Source organism: Cololabis saira, chromosome 20 (genome assembly GCF_033807715.1).
Source record: "Cololabis saira isolate AMF1-May2022 chromosome 20, fColSai1.1, whole genome shotgun sequence".
Taxonomy (NCBI): Eukaryota; Metazoa; Chordata; class Actinopteri; order Beloniformes; family Belonidae; genus Cololabis; species Cololabis saira.
The window spans coordinates 17546933-17571971 of record NC_084606.1 but is presented as its reverse complement, the minus strand read 5'-3'; the positions used below and the strand labels follow the sequence as shown (position 1 = coordinate 17571971).

The 25039-nt window shown below is 40.6% G+C and overlaps 1 protein-coding gene across 2 annotated transcripts in view; it reads left to right on the top strand.

The window, feature by feature from the left end:
* htr2cl1 (5-hydroxytryptamine (serotonin) receptor 2C, G protein-coupled-like 1) overlaps positions 1–25039 on the top strand; it is a 231268-nt gene that overhangs the window by 127771 nt on the left and 78458 nt on the right. The window contains exon 4 of one of the 2 annotated variants that reach the window (XM_061710353.1): positions 22058–22230. The exons of the other annotated variant lie outside the window; for it this stretch is intronic. The gene's annotated coding sequence lies outside the window, so the exon portion shown is untranslated. The remainder of the gene's footprint in view (positions 1–22057; positions 22231–25039) is intronic. 2 annotated transcript variants of the gene reach the window in all.

The following is a 25039-nucleotide window of genomic DNA, read 5'->3' as shown; positions in this document are numbered from 1 at the left end:
TAAGGCTAAAACAGTAAACTCTGCTGATCTGGCAGAAAAAGGCAAAAAAAAGGTGAAGCAGTGCCCAAGAGCAGTATGATGTTGCCTTCTGAGCACCCACATAAGAAACAGGGTTTTGCTGATGAAACTTAAAAGAGCATCTTGGTTTTCAATCCATGAACCATAAAATGCAAAGGTGAAAAGCCAGTAACTCGTTGATTCTTAGAAGGGTCAAAGCGCACAAAGAGAAAAAAAAAAAAAAAAACCTATGCTCACTGGCCTGTAAATCCCTGTGATCGACCCCAGACTGAAGACAGCTGTGATAAGAACTCCATATCTGTTTGATACCAGTGCCCTCCTTCTGCTCAAGAGTTGGCTGCAGAGCAAGAATGCAGTGGCTGGCATGAATCCACACAGCCTGTGACGTGAAAAGATGTTTCTGTAAGGGAGGTGGACCTGAACGAGGCCTAATCAGCAGACCTGGCTGAAATAAGGCCAGCGAGACATCAATGTCAAAACTACTGATGCACCAAAATAAAAATATGTGGCCGAAACCGAAAAAACTGAAAATAATAATAAACACTTGGCCGAATACCGAATAATACCGAACAATGGTTCTTCACAGTTTTTCCTTTATTTTGACAATTTTTTCACCATTGCATAAATTAAATAAATGTGCAGTGAAATACCCGCCAGTCACAATTTGTCTTACTGTACTTATTGTATTTTTTCTCATAATCCTTTTTCATTTTCTCCCGTTCAAATCCAATTAATCGGGTCGCGGTGGGGCGGGGCTGACCTCTTTTCTTGGAGGATCTCGTCATATCAGACAGTGAGGGTCGCGCACCGCATCGGTAGTACGGGCCCTTTTCTCTGCGCTCTTATCTGCAGTGCTGTGCATCCCATGACCGTCTCCATCACCAAGAGGCTTTCCCAAATCCAACTCAGCCTGGATCATTTCTCGTGTCCTCTGCTTTTTCCCCACATCCAAGTAATGATCTGACATGCTGACATGCTGCATTTAACGCCGCTCGCCCTTCACTCCACGCTGTTCGCTGTTTGATTGCGTCACCACACGCCTTTATTAATTGTTCGTTTTTTTCCCCACTTATTCCACCGAACACCGAAAGTGTTTTTTTGCTATTTTCGGCCGAACAGTCGGTGCATCAGTAGTCAAAACATTTAATAATATTTCTACCTGGCCCTGCTCTTGTGTGTCTAAGTAGATAAATCACAAATCTAAAAGGCATGAGAACCCTTTTAGCAATAGTTGCTTGATTACCTTGTATCCAGCAAATCTCCCACTGCCTCCCCTCCTCCCAACCTCTACAACCCCAACTCTAGTGTTAATCTCCATAAACTAACTTAATGTCCAGTTTCAGCCAAGTAATTATGCAGCACTGTCTAGTTTACAAGCTTGTTTACTTTAATGTGCAATCATTATGGAAGCTATGAAGACGAAAGGCCCAGATCCTGCCAGCAGGATGAAAGCTCCATGATTGTCACACAAGGTGCAAACGTTTGGTGATTAGAACTAACAATTTGGTGCAGGCATCCAAACGCTAACTCATATTGACTTTATGGATGCAAAGTGGTTCATTAAAACATGTTTGTGAGGTCAGCTTCAGAGGAATTTGCAAGATAACGTTGTGTGAGTGTTTTTCTTTTTTTCTTCTTTTGTTCCTTGTTACAAGAAAATAAAAGTGTACATAGGACACAGGTGAGTCTTTCTAGATGACTGATACACTCATAGAGACTTTAGAAATAGGCCTGACCTCATGTATCACCTCATTTGCAAGCAGCGCTGTTGTTTTCTTCTGCGGTTTGTCCATTAACCCTTCATCACACCTTCACGCTTGACCCATGATATCCTGGAATATCTGTCAGTTTTGGAGAAATATGGAGTGAACTCATATGATTAAGATTCAAAATGTGTAAGGGGAGTTAACAAAGGTGGCACAGTGGGTATTTTTCAGGAAAGGGTAGGGGTTAAATCAATGGTTTGTGTGTCTACCTGTGTGTTTATTTCATCAAGTGACCAGGCCATCAAAGCAGAATATCTGGACACAGGGATCCAAGTCGGTGTAATCCAATTTAGCTTATTTCTATAGCAATGTTTGTAATGTGATGACTTTGCCAAGATGACATGAGGACGGCTTCAAACATATTCCTTTTCTTTTTTTTTTATTCAGAAACCAGACAAACCTGAACTCAAGTAAGCCACTTATCTAGATACACAATCTACTTTCAGCCTCTCACAGCCCGTCTGCTCTCTGTTGGACCATCATCACTTACAGCTATATAGCTCTCATCTTTGCCATCACGCTTGGAGATGTGCTGCGCAGCTAAGTGCGTGGCATGAAGGTCAAGGTGCCGTATGTGCGTACTTGTGTGCATTAGGTCCCTCAGCATTTATGTTTACAGAGCACCAGGAGCTGAACACCACTCACACTGATAAATCAAAGGGTGAAGACAGTATTTTGCCTCAATGAGACTCTCTGCAGTTAATCTTCTACCACCAGGCCCCCTCCCCCTGCAAATGGTAGCACTGAACCAACAGATTTCTTGTGGCAGCTGCTCCATTCTGGACATTTGGTCAGACGAGATTCTCTCAGCAAGGACATCGTGGACCTCCACACTCTTCGCTGACAGAAATATTTATACATTGCACTTCAGTGCCTTCAGGACCACTAAACATGCTGAAAAGAGGATTTGAACTTCTTTTGCGCAATTACTCATTACCTCACCTCTTCTGATGCTTCATCCTAATTTATAATAATTTGAATACAACTGACATAACTATTATTTACACTGGGTTGGGAAAAAAACATGTTAATAAATAGATCAAAACAGAACACTCTCAGAGCTACTGGGAGTGTGCAAACCAAGTTACAGCATGAACCCCTTTAATGCCTGACATATTAAATAATTTTAGAAATCTGTCTTTTTTTATTTGAAGTGTTAATCATATATTTAAATTTAAAAAAAAAAAACATTTCCAATTTTGTATTTAACAATTTTTAAATAATTTCTAAATAAATCTGGTTCAGAGGTCTCAGAAATTCCTGCATCAAATATGATAAATCCGGCATTATTACAGCCACCTTGAAGCTGGCCTCTCCTAATGATTCAGTGAAACAACCGTGTGAATAAATATCTGATAAATAATACTCTTGTGACCACTGTATTGACCTTTTATGAGGAAAACAACCCTAGAAGTGTAACCTACCCACATATCCTCTTCAACTTTTGGAGCGGTGTCTATATAAAGCAAAAATCAGAGGGAAGGGTAAAGGGTTGAAGAAAAAAAGAGAGAAGGGGGCAGAGATACAAGTCAGTTGAGTAAGAGGGTGAGACAACACCATGTGTCACAACTCCCCAAGTGTCTGCTTTCCACTTCCTCTCCTCCATTTAAAACTACCTGGGAGGCATTGGGAGAGATGCATGGATTGAGAGGCAGAAGCAGCAGAGAGATGGAGGGATGTGTCACTTCCCACTCAAGGGCAAAGAGCACCTTGACAGCCTTTCTTGGAGAGGGTGACTTGTCATAACAGTTTCTTCTTCTGTCTATCTCTATTTCTGTCTCTTTTTTCAAGTTTCCTTTTGGATTATTATCCAGTGTTTTTACTTCTTTCAGTTTCCTTTTTTCCCTGGTGGCTCTACTTTCTGTCTGTATTTAAGCGTGCAACTATAAGAAATCTGAATCAAGCGTTTCCAGCGACGACCACCACGACCTGGCACAAATGTTATCCGCCCATTAAATGTAACCTATTACTTATTACTTCTCACATCATGCACAGTGGTCGTCTTTTAATGCTTCTTAATGGTCTGAAACAATCTTTGTCATCTTTTAGCACCAGGAGGAAACCATGACATTGAACTGAGCCAAAATCAAACTACAAAATAAAAGTTAAAACTGATGAACGTAAGCCACAAAATTGAGGTGACTGTGCTTAAATATGTATTGAGTTCCAATCCAATGTATTTTTAGAGAAGCATAATGTTGTCTTTTCCTCTTTAGCTCATTTATCGGTAAATAAATAAAATTAAATCTAGAAGCTTGCTTACTTTAGTTACTTGTTAGCTGACCAATAAGTATACACTTTCATCTTGCTCTTATTTAATCAGCCAATCACATGGCTCTGAGTGCACTTTAGCACTTTCATCAGAATTAGTGTAAACGGTTGAAGTGAGTTGTGGCATGGATGTTGCTCCCAATCAGGTTGGTCAGAGTGTTTCAGGAACTGCCAATCTACTGGGATTTACTCAAACAACCATCTCTAAAGTTTACTTAAAACAGACAATATTGTTTTGTATCAGAGGTCTGAGAAATGTGGCCAGACTGGTTTGATAGAGGGGTGACAACTGGCGAAAATCAAGGTATGCAGGAGAACATTTGTGAATGCACAACACACTCAACTTTGAAGCCATTGGGATAAAGCAGCAGAACAGCACACTAGATGTCCCTCCTGAGAGGACGTGGCTGTAAATCACACTAGATTTGACAAAAGAAGATTGGAAAATTTGGACTGGTCTGATAAGTTTCGATGTCTGCTGCGCTATTTGGATGGTAGGGTCAGAATTTTCTATAATCAATGACAGCATGGACCCATCCTGTCTTTCATCAATGGTTTAGGCCAGGGGTGGGCAATTGCAGCCCTCAAGGACCACTGTCCTGCTCGTCTTAGATGTTTCCCTGCTCCAACACACTTATTTCAACTTAATGGATCATCATTAGCTTGTCATCAAGGTCTGCACAAGTGTGTTAATAGCACAGTAATTTGTGTCACGGTGTGCTGAAGCAGGGAAAAATCTAAAAGATGCAGGACATCAGACCTCGAGGATTGAAATTACCCACCCCTGGTTTAGGCCATTGGCAGCAAGCTCTAATGTTGTGGAGATATATTCTTGGCAAATTGTAAGATCCTTAGCGCCAACTGTCCATCGTTTAAACACCACAGTCTGGCTGTGTATTGTTGCTAGACGTTTTTACCTCTTTATGACCACAGCGGGATAATCTGCCATGTCACAAAGCTCAAATCATCTCAACCTGGTTCCTTCAGTATGACCGTGAGATTGCTGTACTGAAACGACTTCCAGTCACCAGATGTCCATCTAACAGAGCGCCTTTGGGGTGTGATAGAACAGCTAACAACTCTGCAGCAACTGTTGGACGCTGTCATGTTTCCAGCAACTTTATATGAATGACATCCAGAACCTGAATGCTTGGCACTTGGAATTGTAATACAGTTCAATTTACAGCTTTGTTGTTTTGTTTGTTTTTGAATTGCACATGATGATATGATACATTTGCAACCCTACATTGTCTGAATCAGTATCCAGTTTACAGTTATCGCTGTGTGTGTGTTTTGCTTATACAGTACACACAGACGCACATGCACAAAGTTGTAATCCATCTTAGTACCCAAGAGTGTGACAAAGGGATACAGAGTGATAATTGAAGTTCTTAAAGCTCAGCTTACAAAGATGTAGCTCTGACCTAAAGTCTCTGAGTATCTTCTTATTTTTCTGTGCACAAACAAAATGTATCCCTTATTAAATGTAAGCATTTCTCTTTTTTTTCTCTTTTTTTTCACCCCCTGCTGCAGCAATTAGCATACATATTGGATTGTGTGTATACCCCATGACACGGATATCTGTTTCCCACATTCTTCTCCCTAAAAACATGAAAGTATTTAAAAACATTATGAAATATGAATGTTACACACATGCATCTGCACTCAAATGCGCACGCATGATCTATCTCCTACCTGCTTATCCATTGCAGGTATTTACAGTAGAAGTGGCAAGAAAAAGCTGCTCCCACTGCTGGTCTCATGTGCACTAACACAATGTGCATGAGAGAAACTCACCCACTTCCAATGCTTTTATCTTCTTGCCTCTTTTGGCGCATGCACATGCAGCATAGAGATTTATGCACACACATTCAAAGTTGATTACATTAGTGAATGGACAAAAGTCTGAGCTGCAGGGACGTCTGTAAATTGTTTTGGTTACTCATTTCTAGTCCCTTGCTGCATGCTGGATCAATCAGATTTGATTTTACCTCAGACAGAATAGACAACACAAAACAGTCACAGGATCATACCACTTATTTACAACTAGGATCTTATTTAGGTTGTCTTGGCCCTGATTGTTGTCAGTAATGTTAGTGTTAGGGAAATGCACAATGCAGGACATGTTGACGGCTGAATTAGTTTTCTGTCTCGCTTCAAATGAATGTTAAACAAAGATGTTTGATGTGTTTTCCTGCACAATTGCACGGGCACATTGTGTTCAAACATCTGAGTATACACATGTGATCACCATGTGTTTCCTGTCACTGAAGTAATTTCAGTGTTTCATTATTATCATGGACTTCATAAGATGCAGGCACAATTATTCCATAGTGGACGTAGATTTAGCTATCGGGACATATCCGTCAAGAATGGAAAGATGGGTGGAACAGGTGACAGGTGGTTTCACAAAAAAATATATCTTGCAGAGTCTCCTGCCTGTGGTTTGCTTTCAAAAATAAATGTTAATTCAGCTTTCACTGCCTCATCCTCTGTGATTACACAGCTTCAGATGCCTTTGAGGCGTAATCACAGCTCATGTTTATGTGATTGGATCAGCGCTGTGAGTTGTTGAGTATGAGTTTCAGAGTCAAGTCAAGCGATCAAATATGCTCAGTGGCTTAATATCATGGTGTTAGGCCCCGGTGCATTTTTTTTTGTGCCCCCACCCTTGTCCTAAACAAAAGCATCCCCTGCATGCACACACACATGCACAGCCACTAGAGAACTGCTATTGTCGCCATGTAGGCTAACGTTGTGACTGGCCACACCCACCGGTCCTTTCCTGGCCCCATGGCGGTCGGGTCAACGCCGTTTCATGCACGGAGGAAGCTGCTACGCTATTATCCAGCGGGACGCTTGCTTTTTCCTCAGTTGCAGTGGAAAATGTATCTAATTTTGTCATTTTTGCTTTAACATCATCCTGGCTCTTTTTTTCTTTTCTCTTTTGTGCGCCGCCTTTTTGTTTGGGCTTGCTCAACATGATGCTACGCTATTTTGGTCATCTACAGTATTTTCTTTTGTTTCCTTTTTTTTTCTTGCTGAAAACACACGTCTCGTTATCACGTCATCACGTCATCATGCACTTAACATGACTGACAGGTAGCTTATTAAGGTGACTGGACTATTCTATTCACAAAAAATGTCTCTTTTTTTCTCCCTCCTTCATAGGCCCCTGACGGCGTTTTGGCCCCGGTGCAGCTGCACCAGTTGCACTGCCGATAGTTTTCTGACGGTTAGTCACCAGCAGAAAATCCTGCATGCACTAGGTGGCTGAGCGCAGAAATCGTTCCTGTTTGTTAATGGAAACTGACATTGATTTTTTTGCAAATTCAATTGGTCCTCTGTAGTGTTTGAAGGATAAAAATTGAGAATAAAAGCGTGTAAAGAGGCTGATCTGTAACGACCGATGAGCTCACTCCTATGGACACACGTCATTACCTTTGATTTGCACAACCAAGGTCGATCATTTGGGTGTCCCTGATCATTTGACATTGTTTTATTAGACTTTGGGTTTACTATAATTATTGTGGCCAACGATGTGTTTTATATATTAAAGTGTATGCAATTTATAGTTAATCGTGTGTATTTTATTGGGATGAAATTGCTCTTTTCTTTCAAATTAAAATAAAGGAAGTAAAGGAGAAGGAAAGGTTTACTCAGCAAAATCACCGTACAGAGTCTTGTACAGAGTCATTGTCTGTACAAGAAAGTGTGGAGGATGTTGAGGGTCACACATAAATCTTCATGAAAGACAACCACAATGCAAATTCTTTGAAAAGCAGCTTGTCATTGCAGTGAGGTCTAAAGATCAAACAGATGAAGGATGGCAAAGCCAACAAGGTCAGGGCTGTTATCTGGAGCTCTTCCTATGAGAGATGACAGAGGACCCAATAAGATGATGCTGAATGTCTTATATAGGAATTATACATGACTGGGACATGTGTCTGGTTACACAAATGATAATTCCACGTTATATAATGAACCAGACGTGAGTGCTGCACATACACGTACACAGCATCTCTTTAGCCACCCTTATTTCATTAACTGTTATTCATTCTTGTGCAGCCTAATCTAAACCCTGACCCCATCATTTTATAATGAATCCGAACTTAATTAAATTCACACATCACTTCGAACACCAATGAGGAGACCAGGAATGGCATTCTTCGTCAAAGACGGACCTGGCTTCGGTTCCAAGAAGATGTAGTCCCAATATTTCAGGGATAAAACAAGAAAAAAACATCTTCATGAGGAAACAGAGGTCCACACACACACACACACACACACACACACACACACACACACACACACAGACACGGCCACTGTACCCAGGCCAAAACTGGGCACCATCTGGTGTCGATAGAAGTTACGTTTGTGATGGAAAACCGTGTTTTATTAGAAACATGAGCACACCAGGGACACATGCCAGACCAACTGCAATTTTTTTTCCTCTCTTTTTAAACAGTCATTGCAGTGCAGGTTGTTTTTACGCAGCAAATTGTCGACTATCAATGCAAAGTACTTAACAAAATGGTGCTCATTCAACTTTTCTTAGAAATACTAGAGTACATAGTAAGCATTATAACTAAAATATTATACTACAAGTCTCTTGGAGATGTGGCTTCACTGAGGATTTATTAGCAGAAATGCATGGACTAAATAAGGGACCGGAGCTCACTCATTACTTATACAAGTTTGTGCAAACAGGAAACTTGCCTCAACACTACTGCGTCTGATGAAGACATGGTGCTGCATATAGTTTGCAGCACTTATTAGCATATAAAGATCCGATGTGGGGATTCAGTGTCCAAGTCACTTTGTGGAAAGACAGGAAATCAAAGCATAAGACCATCACTCTTCCAGCTAAATCCAAAGAATTAGAGGGAGAAAAAAAAAATTATTAAAAGAAATGCCCCCGTTGAGGGAAATTAACAGAAATCTTTTAATAATCTGATTTTACACAAAGTTACAGCTGGATGTGGCAGTTCCATAGCTAAACAACTAAATATGTTAATGTTTGTGGGCAAGCAAAAGAGATAAAGTTGGGTCTCATATATCCGGCATATGTCATGAAAAGTCAACTCAGCAAAGATTTAAAATCACATTTATATCAAAACTGTCATGGTTTTGGTATTTAGTTCCTGTTTTATTTTGAAATCTGTGTCTTTGTTTCAGTTACGTCTTGACTTCCCTTGTTCCCATCTGCCCTGATCGTCTGCACCTGTGTCTCAGGCCTTCTGTGTATCCCTGAATTCCAATCTCCCCCTTCACAGACTCCCACACTTACGTGCGCGCTCCCGCGACTTGCGTAAGGGTTCAGGGCTGTCCCATTCCTAAAGTCGTTAAGTGCACGAGGGCTCCCAGCAGACATTTTGAGCCCTTACTGCTCACTTACCGTAAGTCAGCATCTCCGCAGACTTTTGGAAAGGGAATTACCCACAGTTCATTGCGTTGTGACATAAAAGGAGGTTACCAGGGAGAATGTAAACAAAACAGGGGGCGGAGGAAAAGGAACCATGTGTGACTGCGAGAAGAAAGAAGTTCACCTGTAAGTATAAATACATAGCACGCTGATGATTTAAATTCAGAAACTGTTGTCCTGTGATGATGTTTCAACGGCCCTACTATTTCCTTTACAAACAGGGAGCGACGAACAAACGGAGGGAAGAAAACCAAAAAAAGGACAAATGAAGTTTTGGACTTTCTTCAAGACTAAAGACAAGAAAAGAGGCTGAGGGAGCTAGATGAAAAGGAGGAGGAGAGGGAAAAGAAGATTGATGACCAGTTGTCTAAGTTAATTGACATTTTTGGGAAGATGGTGGACAAAATGTCGTTTTCTTCATCATTTTTTTATTCATAATTTGAGGTTCAATTTCTTTTGTTTTCATTTTATATTAGACAAATCCTCAGTTGACCTGGTGTTGAATAAACAAGACTTGCTTTTCTTTAATCTGAGTACAGTGTTTGAATTAAGATTCCCTATGTTAACAGAAATGCATACATGTAAATACTAGCAAGACTGCAAGTTGAACAAAAACGTTGCAGTAAATAGTGATAATATAACTGGAATATTTAGCTCAGGTTACCATCAATGAATACGCTCTCTTACAAAAATGAAATGACATCATGCTCAAAATGTAAAGTAATATTAGTTGGTCATAACACAGATGGAATGTTTAACTCAGGATACCATCAGTTTACACGCTCTTACAAAAATGAAATTACTCAGCGATTGAGCCTGGCATACTGGTATGGGTAGATTGACAGAAAGACACTACATTTGATGATTTCATCGCCCACAGCATCCCCGGCAGGAATTGAACCCAGTACCTTCTTGCTGTGAGACGGCTGCACTACCAGCTGTGCCACCGTGCCTCTAAATAAAAAATGTTGTTCTTTGTCAAATTTTATGCTCCTTTATATAGGCTACCACTTTGTTTTCAAACATCCGTAGGATGATCATTCCCAAACTTATAATACCGGTACGTAACATTTTGATCTGACATGTTTGCGGTTTCTGCTAAGTGCTGTCCCATTCTTATTTCTACCATTTGGAGCCCTCACACCCTCTCACACTTGATCACTTCCAGCTGACGTCACTTAAGTCTGTGAGGGTTCAGGGCTTGAGGGTTTAGGGCGGAGATTGGAATTCAGGGTATATCTTGCCTTGTTATTCCCTTGCTCCCTGCTGGTCCGTACTGTTTCCTTCTTCCATATGTCATGTCATGGTTTGGGATTTTTGCAAAGTTAATGCTCTTGTTTTGTTTGATTTAAAATAAATTACATTTTTTGGAACTCCTGCCTCCTTGGCCTCCTGAATTTGGGTCCTATCCACCACCTCTGTGACAAAAGCCACACAACCTACCACTTGTTTGAATAACAAAATACTAGATTGCAAAATTCTAACACTAAATGTATACTGTACATATAGATCAACTTTAAATAGGCTGCATGTACAAAATATATGTAACCTGGATTCTTTAATCTGTAAGCATGCTTGGTAAATATTGGTTTCTTACTCCTAACGTTTTGGTCAGATCACATCAAATTAAATCGGTTCATTACCACCAGAAGGAACAAAAATCCTGTTGAGTGACATTTATAACACATAGTTAACTCTGATAATATTGCAGGGCCCTCCCTGGGTTGGTAGAGGATGGCAATGCCCAGGACTGTTACTTAGATAAGAGCACTGGGTGATAAAATGGGGGAAAAAACCGGAATAAAAAAAAAAAAAACTGATAATATTATATATCTGTTCAATGTAGTCATCAGACTAACACAAAGCACAAAGCATATCTTCAGCCCCACACCTGTGCTCAGTTACTATCATCCTTTTTCCTATTTTCACATGTTTGTTGTGGTGTGAAATCCAATCATCCAAGAGTCTTTTTTTTATTTCCTCAGTGTTACTGTGCAGCTTCATTTTCCACAGGGACTGCTGCTTTCATTATGTTAAAAACCTGAACTTTTAAGGGGTCCCAAAGGTATTTACAGAGACTTGATCTTGTAGAATACACCTAAAATTGGGGAAAGTACTTATGGGAATTACTTGTCATCACCGAGTTTAATGGAGTGATAAGAAAAGCTATAGTATCATCATTTCTTCCTTTGCTGAGCAACAAAAGAGTCTTTTAAGATAAAATTGTTGCAAATTGTTTATGCTTTTATCAGTTATTTATTTGACAGAATTTGTTTATTCAGACATGGTCCACTGATACGTTGATTACCCTCACTTAGTATCATTTTACCCATCCTGACTTTATGTAAAATACTCAATCTTTGCATTTCAAAGAATCATTTTAAAACCAGCTCAAATCCCTACATTTAAGACTTTGGTATTGTAACTTGGTTCCCAGAACCTTTATGTAAATTATGTAGACCCCATCAGATTACTCCTGGCTTCGAGTGAACCTCAAGCTAAAAATGTGGGGGGTTTTGTTAACCCCTTACCGATAAAGAAAGACCATGAAATGAGAAATCCATCCATCCATCCATCATCTTCACCCGCTTATTTCTAATACAGGTCAAAGTTGGAAAATACCAGCCTTCTTTGTGTGAAGGGCGGTTGTCACCAGTTCATCAGAGTGTTTAGAAATCCATTTATTTACTTCAAATCAAATCCCTCTCCATTTCACCGTAAATTCTGACTATGAGTTGATGAAGCCGAGTGTATTGTGACAGGGGAAAACTAATTTTCTGATATCTATCATGTCTGAGGGCGTGGGTACAGTTTTGGCTGTTTTTCAACTGGTTTTGTAAGCAGTTTTGCAGCATGTAAGTGGTGCATTTAAAAACCTGAGCCTAATGGCAAGATGAGGCTCTGTCAATCCAAACATCTGTACAACCCATCAACCAGAAGAAGATCCAATTATTGCAAATGTTATTAAAAAGCATCAAATACCACATAAGAGTAAAACAAATTACTTGACGCTATTATATTTCTTCGAAGTGCTACTGCTGTAGTGTCTTTTTCTCAGAAGTGACAGCCACTGTTTAGGATAAGTATTATAATAATCTAGCTCACCTCAGATTATGATATAAACAGTTCCAGTACTGTGCCCACGTCACAGTTTGATGGCTCAATAACCAATGCCTCCAATATAATCAGCACATCATGTCTCTGCCTGCTACTCCCATTTTAATATTTCTCTTTCTGCATGAATGTGCTTGTGAGACTCTTTTCAGTTTCGCTCAGTATCACCTCCCTATGTACTTCATTCGCTGCGTCCATCTTACAAGCAAATGATTATATCATATGTTGAGGATTTTCCTCTGCCAAAAGCGTTTTCAGGAAGCTCCTACTGAGGTGTGTGAGTGTATTTCATAGCTGAGTGGTTGGGTGAGAAAGACTCTATTTCCATTACTGCAGTCGTTAACTGGGAGTTAGCCCATTCCTTTCCCATTCTCCCATTCCTTCTACTCCTAATTCACTTTCATTCTCCTACGTTCCTAGCTTTCTCCATGTGGAAATAAGAATATAAATTACCCTGTGAGATTCCCACTATTTAAACATAAAAGCACTAATTAACAATGAAATTGTCCTATTGGTACACAAATCCAAAGCAAGGTGGTACTGTTAATATTCATTACAGAGCCAATACTCATTACTCATTCTAGTCGGCTTTGATTGGTCAGCTGGTTGGTTAATGAGGGATGTTATGTTGTTAAAGCGTTGCCTAATTAACCACTAAATAGACATTATGTTACTGATTCTGGTAAGCAGCAGCAGAAAAGTTTACAAACCAAAAGTGAAGGCACGTTCAGAAACTGTCTTGAGTTGAAAAGAACTCTAGCTTTGGTGTGAATACTTGGTTTTGTAACTTTACTGCAATTCTATGTAAACAATGACTTTGTAAGACACTGAATGAAAGGGAAATAGATTTAAAGATTGATATAGTCATTTTTAACTTCTTTAAATTTAAATCAACAGTTTAATATCAGCATAATGTAAATCTACATGATCTAACCAGTGCTGATTATAGTGCAGTTATAGCTACATATCTTTTTCTAACATCCATCGCATCTAGGTCAAAAATTGCCTAAAGCTCAAAAAAGTGTTAATTTTAAATAATTTGTGGTTTTTGTGTCTGTTCTTAAGCTGAAGTGTTTTTACGGTAATATCCAGCCTTTGGCTCCCATGAAATAATATTTCTGGTGTAACATGATATGCCGCCGCGTGTGCAGATGCAGCGGCTAACAGCTCACCCTATTTGTGCTTTTTTTATGCTTTTTGTGTGTTGCACTTTCTTTTTCATACACTTCTGCACACTACAGTCATCTGGACTTACTGGACATCGGTTTCCGACGGAAGATGACCATCTCCAGCGACTTTAATCGCACTCACAACATTCCGGACAAGATAGCGAGACCAGCGGGATCTCCATGGATTGTTATCGGGTCTGGCAGGCGACGCAGACGGCGGCGCGAGAGGAAGCAGAAGCGGGGCTGCAGGGCAGTGCTACTGGCTAAGCTAAGGAACCAGCCATTTAAACCTCCGCTGCCGAGCCTCTACCTTACAAATGCCAGATCCATGGTACACAAAACGGACGATTTGGAACTACAGCTGGCTGAAAATCGCTATGTTTGTGAATGATGTGTGCTTATTATCACGGAGACTTGGCTACACACACAAATCCCTGATGCCGCGGTGCAGCTAGCAGGCCGCACGATACACAGATGGGACAGGAACATTGACTCTGGGAAGAACAGAGGAGGGGGACTCTGCATCTATGTTCATGAAGGTTGGTGTAACAACAGCTCTATTCCGGACAGCCACTGTTCTCCGGATCTGGAGTTCATGTCGGTGAGATGCAGACCCTTTTTCCTACTGAGAAAGCTAGCTGTTGTTATTTTCACTGCAGTCTACATACCATAGGACGCTAACGTAAGCACGGCTCTGTCTCTGCTCCTTAACGTCATTAACAAACACCAGCGTGCCCATCCCCATGGTGCCCACATTATTGCAGGGGACTTTAATAAGGCAAATTTAAAGACTGTTTTACCAAAATTTCACCAGCAAGTAATAGAGCTTAATAAGCATGCATATAGAGCCGTACCCCTCCCCCACCTGGGCCGGTCAGATTACATCTCCCTGCTCGTCACCCCCGCATACACCCTCCTCAGTCGTCAAACAAAGCCCACAAAGAGGACCATTACCACCTGGGCTGAAGACGCCCTCCCCCGTCTGCAGGACTGTTTTGAACAAACACAGTGGGATGCTTTTTACCACGAGGACCTGGCAACATTCGCAGACTCAGTGCTATCATACATCAAGTACTGCATTGAGAATGTCACGCTGGTGAAAAAGACCATCTGGGTATTCCCAAATCAGAAGCCTTGGACGACGTGCCAGGTCCGCAGGCTCCTCCGGGCCCGTGACTCAACCTTCAGGTCAGGTGACAGAGCTTTGTACAACGTCGCTCGCGCTGACCTGAGGAGAAGCATCAGGACTGCCAAAGCGGACTATAAAAGAAAGTTAGAGGACCACCTCAACAACCCCCTGCAGGTATGGCAGGGCATACAGACCATCATCAACTACAGAGGCTGTGCTGTGGCATCCGGAGACTCAGATGTGGCCTTGGCAGAGGAACTGAACAGCTTCTTTGCCCGCTTTGATTCCCAAACACAGCACTCAGCCACATCACCACAACGACCACCAGCCGCCAGCACCCCCCCACTCACTCTTGAGGCACAGGACGTGAGACGGGTGCTCTGTGCAGTGAACCCCAGGAAAGCTGCAGGTCCAGATGGAGTACCTGGGAAGGTGCTCAAGGCATATGCCAACCAGCTAAGTCAGGTTTTCACTGACATTTTCAACCTGTCTCTGGCCACAGCTGTCATTCCACCCTGCCTGAAATCAGCTACAATCATCATCATCTCCACTCGGCGCTGAGTCACCTGGAGAAACAGGGGAGCTACGTCAGGATGCTCTTCATTGACTTCAGCTCAGCTTTTAATACAATAATACCGGGCATTCTAATCCCCAAACTATCCAACCTGGGGCTCCCACCATCCACCTGCTCCTGGATTAAAGACTTTCTGGTGAACCGACCCCAGTGTGTGAAACTCGTTCTTCACCTCTCCTCCTCCCGCACTTTCAGCACTGGCTCTCCTCAGGGCTGTGTGCTGAGCCCACTACTCTACTCCCTCTACACATCAGACTGCAGCCCCGCCCACCCAGAGAACACCATTGTCAAATTTGCTGATGACACAACAGTGGTGGGGCTTATTACAGGGGGCAAATCCAAGGAATTCATCCTGGATTTCAGGCGGAACAGAGCCGCCCACGCCCCCCTGTACATCAACGGTGAATGTGTAGAGCAAGTGCAGTCCTTCAAGTAACTCGGCGTCCACATCACTGCAGACCTCTCCTGGTCTGTCAACACCACTGCACTGTGTGGCACTCCAGCTGCACGGAAGCAGACGGGAAGAGGCTGCAGAGGGTGGCAAACACAGCACAGAAGATCATCAGCTGCCCTCTGCCCTCCCTGTCTGACATCTACAGCTCCTGCTGCCTCAGCAGGGCAAGGAACATCTTAAAGGACAACACCCACCCCGGTTTCCATTTCTATGACCTGTTGCCTTCTGGGAGGCGCTTCAGGTCCATACGGGCCAGAACAAACAGACTCAGGGACAGCTTCTTTCCAAAAGCTGTGAACTTTCTGAACTCATAAGGAACCTCATACTGTGCAATATTTTTTATTCTTCACTCATTTATGTGCAATATTCTCTAATTCATTATTTTCATAGTGTATATATATTTATGTTTCCTGTTTCATATTTTTTTTTACATAGTCTTTGCAATATTCTCTCATCCATTCATGTACAATATTATCTCATTCATTCATTTTCATAGTGTTGTATATTTACGTTTCCTGTTTCTTATTTTGTCTTTACATTAGGGCTGCAACGATTCGTCGACGTTGTCGACAAAAATCGATAATCAAAATTGTCGACAATGAATTCCATTGTCGACAATAGTCGCCAGACGTGTTTTTCCAACGGAGTGAGGCATCTCACTTCAATACGTTCTCTGCCGAGAGTCGCGCATGCGCGATAGCGTCTCTGCTGAGCGGTAGCGGGTAAACAGAATGACGGCGTCCCGTCCTGTAGAGCCGCTGCATGTAACAAAACTTCTGAAGTTTTGGAGCCTTTTAGCCTCGATACGGTAAATAAAAAAGATGACTTGCAAGGTTTGCAAAGCAGACCTTGCTTATCACGGGAGCACGTTGGTAATGCGAGCATTTGAAGAGAGAGCACGTCGGGTCTGAGTGACGGGTTTCAACAACACCAGTTCAACCCAGAGCACGTCCTGCCATCCAGAACCGATTTCACCCACTTGATACAGAAAAAATATGAGACGTTTTATTTTATTTTTTATATAACACATTTGCCTGTCCTTAAAAAATGAAAAACAATGGATAGATGTTTATTCATTCATGGATTTATGTCTGACTGATCACTGTCCTTGGTTTTAAATAGGACATTTTCTTAACTTTTTGTATGAACAGCGGCAAAGTTGAATAAAATATCTACAGGACTGTCTCAGAAAATTAGAATATTGTGTTCTTTATTTCTTTATGTTCTGTAATGCAATTAAAACAACAAAAATGTCATACATTCTGGATTCATTACAAATCAACTGAAATATTGCAAGCCTTTTATTATTTTAATATTGCTGATTATGGCTTACAGCTTAAGATTTCCAGAATATTCTAATTTTTTGAGATAGGATATTTGAGTTTTCTTCAGCTGTAAGCCATGATCAGCAATATTAAAATAATAAAAGGCTTGCAATATTTCAGTTGATTTGTAATGAATCCAGAATGTATGACGTACCCATCTTTCTCGTGTTTATTATCATTTGCCACATAATTAAAGTGACATACTAAATTTAAGAAAAAATTACTAATTATCCGATTAGTCGACTAATCGTTTCAATAGTCGGTGACTAGTCGACTATTAAAATAGTCGTTAGTTGCAGCCCTACTTTACATGTGTGCACTTTTATGGAGCTGCTGCCTAATCTCATTGTATCATTATAATGATAATAAAAGCTTTTGATTCTATTCTATATGCGTAGGCAACATTTGCTCTTATTCTCAAGAAATGTTTGGTGAGAAATTGCAACTTGTTCAAGGCAAAAAACAACCTTTCCTCCACTTCATTACCTTCTCTGTTGGCCACGTCTTGGATTCTATCCTTCCTGTCCTGCTTCCCACTTCTTTTCGAATTAAGGTTCAAGATAAAACCTTTTCATCATTGAGAGCCATTAACATTCTCATGTGCTGCATCCCTTTACTTCCACTACTGTCATTCATTCATTCTCTTCCAATTACCTCAGTCTCAGTCTACCATTTGTGTCCTTTGAATCTGAGTTATATCCTCTCTCCCTTTCTCTTTCATCTTTCCGTGGCACCAAAAGGTTTGTCCTTCTCTTCCTCTTTGGCTTAGTATGCAGCTGAGTGCTTACTGCGTATAATCTGAGTACCCTCAATTTAGGGAACGCTCTGTTCTGTTCTCCATAAGGCCTCAGAGTGAACATATCGCGATCTGTTACATGCCTGTCCACTGATACACTCTGATACCAGTCAACACATCTCTTTGCCTGCGCACACAGAAACACTCAGTCATGCATACGTCTCGAGTGGTGGTACCCCCGTGTTGCAGATGTAATGATTTTTCATCTTTTCTTTTTCCTTGCTCACAATTCATGAACATCTAATCCATCTTCAGCCTCTGAAACACTCGCGCACACACACACACACACACACACACACACACACACACACACACACACACACACACACACACACACACACACACACACACACACACACACAGACTGCTGGATGGTGCACACACACAGACGGAGGGATTATGTGCTTTCACATTTGCAGTTCTGCCCTTTATTAATGGCCTTGACATCATCCAGCAAAGAAAACACTGAGCTTGGACTTTAAACACATTCAACCTCCTGTCTCTAGCAGTATGTATGCATCCCCATCCCCATCCCCCCTGCCAGTCGTCTCACCTTGCTGCTGTTTTGCTTTTTCACTATAGAATACATCATCTGTGCTTTTTTAAATGTATTTATTTTTTTATGTATACATATATATATATATATATATATATATATATATATATATATATTTTAGCTTTTGTCACATAAGTGCTGACAGCACTTATGCTGGGAATTGTTGCTTTGTTTTGAATAAAAAGTACTTCAGTTGAATCTCATATTAGCATCTTGTTATTCTCATATGGTTGTTTGCAGTAATATGGAAATATTTTCTAAATTTCCAGTTAGAATGTGCAAGCAATTGTCATCATAAACAAAGGAGGAAAACTATCTTAACAATAGATATCCAAACATGTTACAGGCGCGAAATAACAAAAACACATTCACTTATTGAAGTGAAAACGGTTGAAGTAGTTTTTTAATTGGATTTGAAACCATTTCAGTGGTAGATTCAAAATATTGCCTTGATCTTCATCTGATCCCAACGTGACGCCGTCTGGGGAAACAAGGGTTTATCACAACTTGAAATGGCGAATTATTCCATCTAATCTTTCAGCTGAAAGGGAGTTGTTTTTTTTGCACAACTCAAGTCATCGCTACAGCTTAATCAATATTGTCAGGGGTCTAATCACTGCTGCCTCTTCATGTGGTTCTTCAGCTTTTCCATATAAAGGATGCCATTTCAAATAAACTTCCCGCTTTTAATCTTTCCTTCATCTGAGTGTCTCCCTTTGATAGGATGGAAATATGCCCTGCTTCTCTATTCTTGAACTTGTGTTCTTTTTTATTTTTCATCTTATTATGCTTCTGCCTTTCAATTCAACAAGTAAAAAGAGAGAATTGTCTGTTTTGGAATGATTTGAAATCGAAAACATCCATCTCCTTTTTTTTATTGGAATGAAAAGTCAATCATGCCAGCTTCAACGTCTCCTTACGTGTACTTGCTGCTCAGTTACCGCCCTCTGAATATTTTGCGTTAAATTCACTGTTTATTTGGTGTCAGAAGATTTATAAGATGCTTTCTAGGAAAACTTTTTTTTCTAGGAAATATTTCAAAGAAATGATTTTATGATCGTAAGAATGGCATCAAACTTCCATTTCAGCTAGATTTTATCAACCTAGAATTCAAGCCCTTAGATACATTTTAGATAGATTGTACAAGCACCTCGAAAAACCTAAATCCCATGCCAGACTTTTATTTGCTGATTTTAGCTCTGCTTTTAACAAGATGCAGCCTCATATTTTAGTTGAAAGGTTATCCTCTCATTTTATGCTACCGGATCAGATTTTATTGATGATTTTAAACTTTTTAACAAACAGACTGCAGCAGGTCTTTGTGAATGGACGCATGTCCTCTGCCCTACTGTCAAACACAGGCTCCCCCCAGGGCTGTGTCCTTTACTTTCTGATTTTTATTCTTTACACAGACAGTTGCAGATCCTCTCAAGAAAACAGCTGTCTTGTCAAGTTTTCAGATGACACAGTCTTGCTGTCTCTTCTTCAGGGCCACCAATCAAATCACAGTTGTGCCCTCCCCGAATTTATCAAATGGTGTGAAGATAGCTCCCTCGACCTAAATGTAGCAAAAACCAAAGAAATTATCATAGATTTCAGGAAATCCAGTGTCGACCCCAAACCGAGCACTATTCACAATGAAGAGGTACAAATAGTACAAACGTACAAATACTTGGGCACTGTGTTCGACTCGAAATTGAAATTCAATGAAAACACTGACAGCATTGTAAAGTGAGCAAATCAAAGGATCTATCTGCTGAGGAAACTCAACTCTTTTGGTATCAGCAGAAACATCTTGTGTACTTTTTATCAAACTTTTATTGAAAGTCTTTTAACATTTTCTTTTATATGTTGGTTTGGTGGTCTATCCATGAAAGACAAGAAGTGTCTGAACGACATCGTTAGGGTTTGCTCTAAAATTACTGGAGTCCAGCTGAAGGACCTCTGCTCTCTTTGGAAAGCACGGGTGGTGCAGAAAGCAGACAGGATACTCTCCCACCCTGATCATGCTCTGGCCAACCGCTTCGTAATTATGCCCTCAGGTCGGCGGTATTATGTGCCAGTGCGGAAAACTAACCGCTATGCGGATTCCTTTGTTCCGTCTGCCATAAGGCTGCTAAATGCAAAATGAAACCTAAGTTTTCTTGCTATGAACGACTGTGAACCATAAAGTATTTGCATTCTGCTCTGCTGTGCTGTCACTGGTTGTGGTTGTTGTTGCTGATGTGGTCGTGGATGTTGCCCGTTTTGTGTATTGTGTCTTGTTGCTATGGACAGGCCGACTGTATAAATGAATTGCCCTTTGGGATTAATAAAGTATTCTGATTCTGATTCTGATTCTGACATACTATTCTTGTTTAGTATGAAGGAATCTAAGACAATGAACTCCAAAAAAGTTTGCTTTGTATTTCACACTTTTCACTTGTTTCATGCTTTTGCTCAACCAGCGTTTTCGTTCCTCTCATTTGCAAAGCGTTTGAAGGACGGTGTTTTCTATAAGATTGAATCAGCATGTTTCACTGCTGCTGAGTTTCAGGGCTCAATTTCTGGAATACATAAATGCTTGATTTCTTTCATCATGGTTTTTCTTCTCTACACTGAAAAAAGTGTTGGGTTGATCCATCGAGAGCAATTAAAATTCAAACGTCGTAGTTAAACTTCCCGTGGTTGTGATGTTTCTGTTTTTTACTCCAGTATTGCAGTCCTGTCATTGTAAATCCTGGTTCTCTGGTTAGGATAGATTTCAGCCGTACAGTTTTCTCTCTCCTGCGCCTCCTCCTTCATCATCTCCCCATTCTCCCCCACTTTAATGATGCTTCACTTTTTCAGTCCTTTAGCTGGCCTTAGGTACAGTATTGAATCAATGGGTGATCAAACACAGTCCATGTATTTCTCAAGAAAGTTGTTCTTTCTATTTCAGTCACTGAATGTTTTTGTATACACTTGAAATGAAATATATATAATATAAAAATAAAAGTTCCGACTCAAGTTAAAAAGGTAAAATCATTGTAATATCAACATCTCTCACACTGGGTTAAAGACCAAGCCAAAGAGGTGAGGTTTAAGAGCAGATTGAAAAATTGACAAATGTGTAAAGGCCACAAAATCCTCAATTTGAGAGCCACAACAGCAAAAGAGTATAACTTTAGGGAGAGAGATCATCCCAAGTATTTTATATATGTATATATATATATATATATATATATATATATATATATATACTTAAAAATCACAGCATCCAGGGTTTGATGTGCTTCTGTGGTGTGTTGGTGGATGAAGGAAGCGAAGAGTAACCATATGTATTTTGGTTTGTTGTTGCTGTTGCGTGGGTGTGCGTAGGAGTCATTGTTGTTTCAGGAGGTTTTCAGTCACTTTTATCTAAGGTTTGATGTGAAATGTTTGACAAAAGAGCATTGAAAGTCAAAGTCTCTTTGTTTTCCGTTTGCCTCTTCCTCTGCAGGCTGATGTGGGATGCTGATCCCTCTCAGTGGATGTGAGGACTGACAGATGACAGAGGGTTTGTTTTGGCAAAGGAACGACCGTGAGAGAGATGTTAGATTGCAGAGAATCACTTCCACTGGTGACAGAAATCGTGTCAGAAGTTCAAGCACATCAATCGGCAAAAGAGGAGAAGTAAGTGGGCTGATATACAGAGAGACGTGACGGCACTGTTGGATACTTGATTTTGTTGTTTGCCAGACATGGAAACACAGTTACCACCGATCCCACAAAAGAAAGAAGCAGGTTTCATTTCAGTAAGACATTTCTAAATTTACCCATGATTGTTGATAAATTCACACATACAGGGACTGGTCTTCTATATTAATACCAAACTATCCCCAGTTGTGAACGTGTTCTTCACTGCTCTGGTTATTGAACATGTTGTGTGACAACATGAGGATACTCAAAACTTGCATCTTCTTTTAAACTCCTTTTTCGTTTTCTGAGCTCTTGCTGATGCACATTAAACTCTTTGGCGTTTTTGTTCTTTTGTGGTCCGAGCCTGAAGGCATCTCTAAAGACAAAAAGACAAAGTCGAAAGAAAACACTGAAGGCCTTATTTGCTTGCTCAGTACAAGGCTATGCTGTTTATGTTGTAGATGTTTTTCTGTGGAGAAAAATGCACAAAAAGAGGATTAACAAAGTGTACTGTATGTGAAAATATGAGAATTTGAACATTTTACATGTAAAGTACATGTTTTATATTCAATCCATCATAAAACAAACTATTGAGTCCGCCCAACTGAGTCTCAATGTATTTAGGATTATTCCTAAGAATATATTAAAGGGAGGGACCACCAGTCAAATTAAGCTCAACAAAACATCAGGGATGGTTTACATAAGCACCACTGCGTGTTTGCTATAGACGTTATGAAAAAAAACCCTCTGTGACATCACCCAAAGGTTTCTGGACTGACACAGCTCCAGCTGATGATAAGCTGTAAGGTTTCAAAATCGCTATTTTATATAAAAGAAAAAAAGAGTAACATCCTTTTTCCTACTTCTAATTTGAATATAGTTTGTTCTCATGTCAGAGTATTAAACCTGGTGTGTAATTTCATGCTGGAAGTGACATATTTTATGCAATCCAGTATTGAATAGAATAGAAAATGATGTTGATGAGAAGAATTACAATTTGGGAAAAACAAAAAAGAAGCAATCAGCAACCAGTGAAAGCAGTTATCTTTTTTTTTAATTCTTATTATTTATGTGCTGTGGTTTGCTTTATTTATTCTGGTTTGACGAGTTTAACCAATCCACCCAATCTTAAGCCCCGTTTACACGGGGCAAAGACGGACGCGTTTTCATGCGTTTTGGCCGTTCGTTTACACGAAAACGGAGGTCAAAGCCCCCAAAAACGATCATTTCTGAAAACTCCGGCCAAAGTGGAGATTTTCAAAAACTCAGTTTTCACGTTTGCGTCTAAACAGAGAAAACTGAAGAAAAAGGAGATTTACGTCACATTATGCGACAGAAACGTCACCAGCAGCGTCATGAGTGCGACCTGTGTTTACAATTTGTTTGGCCACCGTCAATATTTTCTTTTATTTTACCTGTTTTAAATTCTCTCAGACTCTCGTTCCGTCTTGGAAGTAAAGCCTGAATTATGGTCCCGCGTTAAATCGACGCAGGGCCTACGGCGTATGGTACGCGGCGATGCGCGCCGTACGGTGTGCGTCGCCGCGTACCCTACGCCTTCGGCTCTGCGTTCGTGTAACGCGGAACCATAAATCAGCCTTAACTGGAAGTTACGTGTCATTTGTTGATGTTTTTTCCAGGATTCTGATTGGCTGGCATGACGTTAACAGCGTTTTCATGCGGGTCCGTGTAAACAAGGATATTTTTGAAAACGGAGAGGGGAAAATATCAGTTTTTGTAAATACCCGGCTATGTGTAAACGTGGCCTTAATTTCCACATCCAACACAGCAACAGAACATATTCAGGGGATAATATTCTGACTTGTTACGGCTAAACAGAATCATAACGTCAACCTGTCCTGCAGAAGAAGAGAAATGCATACAGGACAAAGACCATTTGCTGTCACAAGACAAAAATTTTCACAGCAGTTCACATTTTACCAACAATGGTTTTAGGGGAAAATAAATAACTAAACCCCCTTAATCTTAAGCCTTAAATGACATAAAAGGCTGTCGGTATTTGTTTTTGTAGGGCAGTCTAATAAACAGAAAATCCACCCATTCCATTTTCCTGCCATCCTTGTGTTTTATCTCGCAGAACAGAAATAGCTTAAATACACATAAGTGCAGCAGCAATTTGTTCCCGCAGAGACATCTGTGCTGTCGCAAGGCTTCGGCAGCATGATCCTTTGTGCATTTCCACCGGATATGTGTGCCTCGATCCAGGATGTGGGATGGGAGTGTTGTAGCGTGACAACCAGCACGATGATCTGCAGATGACGTGACTGCTGAGACTGGCATTCAGACACTCGGAGGGAGATACAGTATCTAATCTTTGCAACCAAGTGCATTAACCTTGTGGTTGAACTGAATTATTGACTGAGATGGAAAAAAGAAACAGAAAATACTCTGAGTGAGAAAATAAGTAACAGCCTTGTGGAGTGATGGGTCATATTTGTTAAAGGTGACTCAAAGGTTAAAGGAGTTTGTATTTTTTTTTCTTTTGCTGTCTTTCTCTAACTTTTTGTCGGAGTTCCTCTCCCTGTGCTCTCTTTGACCTCTGATGTATCGCTGCTTTATCAGACCGGTTTAATGGTTTGCCTGCAGTGCTTTTGAGTTCTTGTGAATGCTGCAGATGCTCTCCCTCTGAGGGGGAGATAGAAACCTTTGTTTGTTCTGCACCGCATTCAGCTGAAGTGATAAACACACACGTCTTCCTATTTTCTAGAGTACTGTAGGTCCACAAATCTCAAAAATGTTTAATCCTGTGTGCAGCATCCTCGTTAGAAAAGCGCTTTGCGGT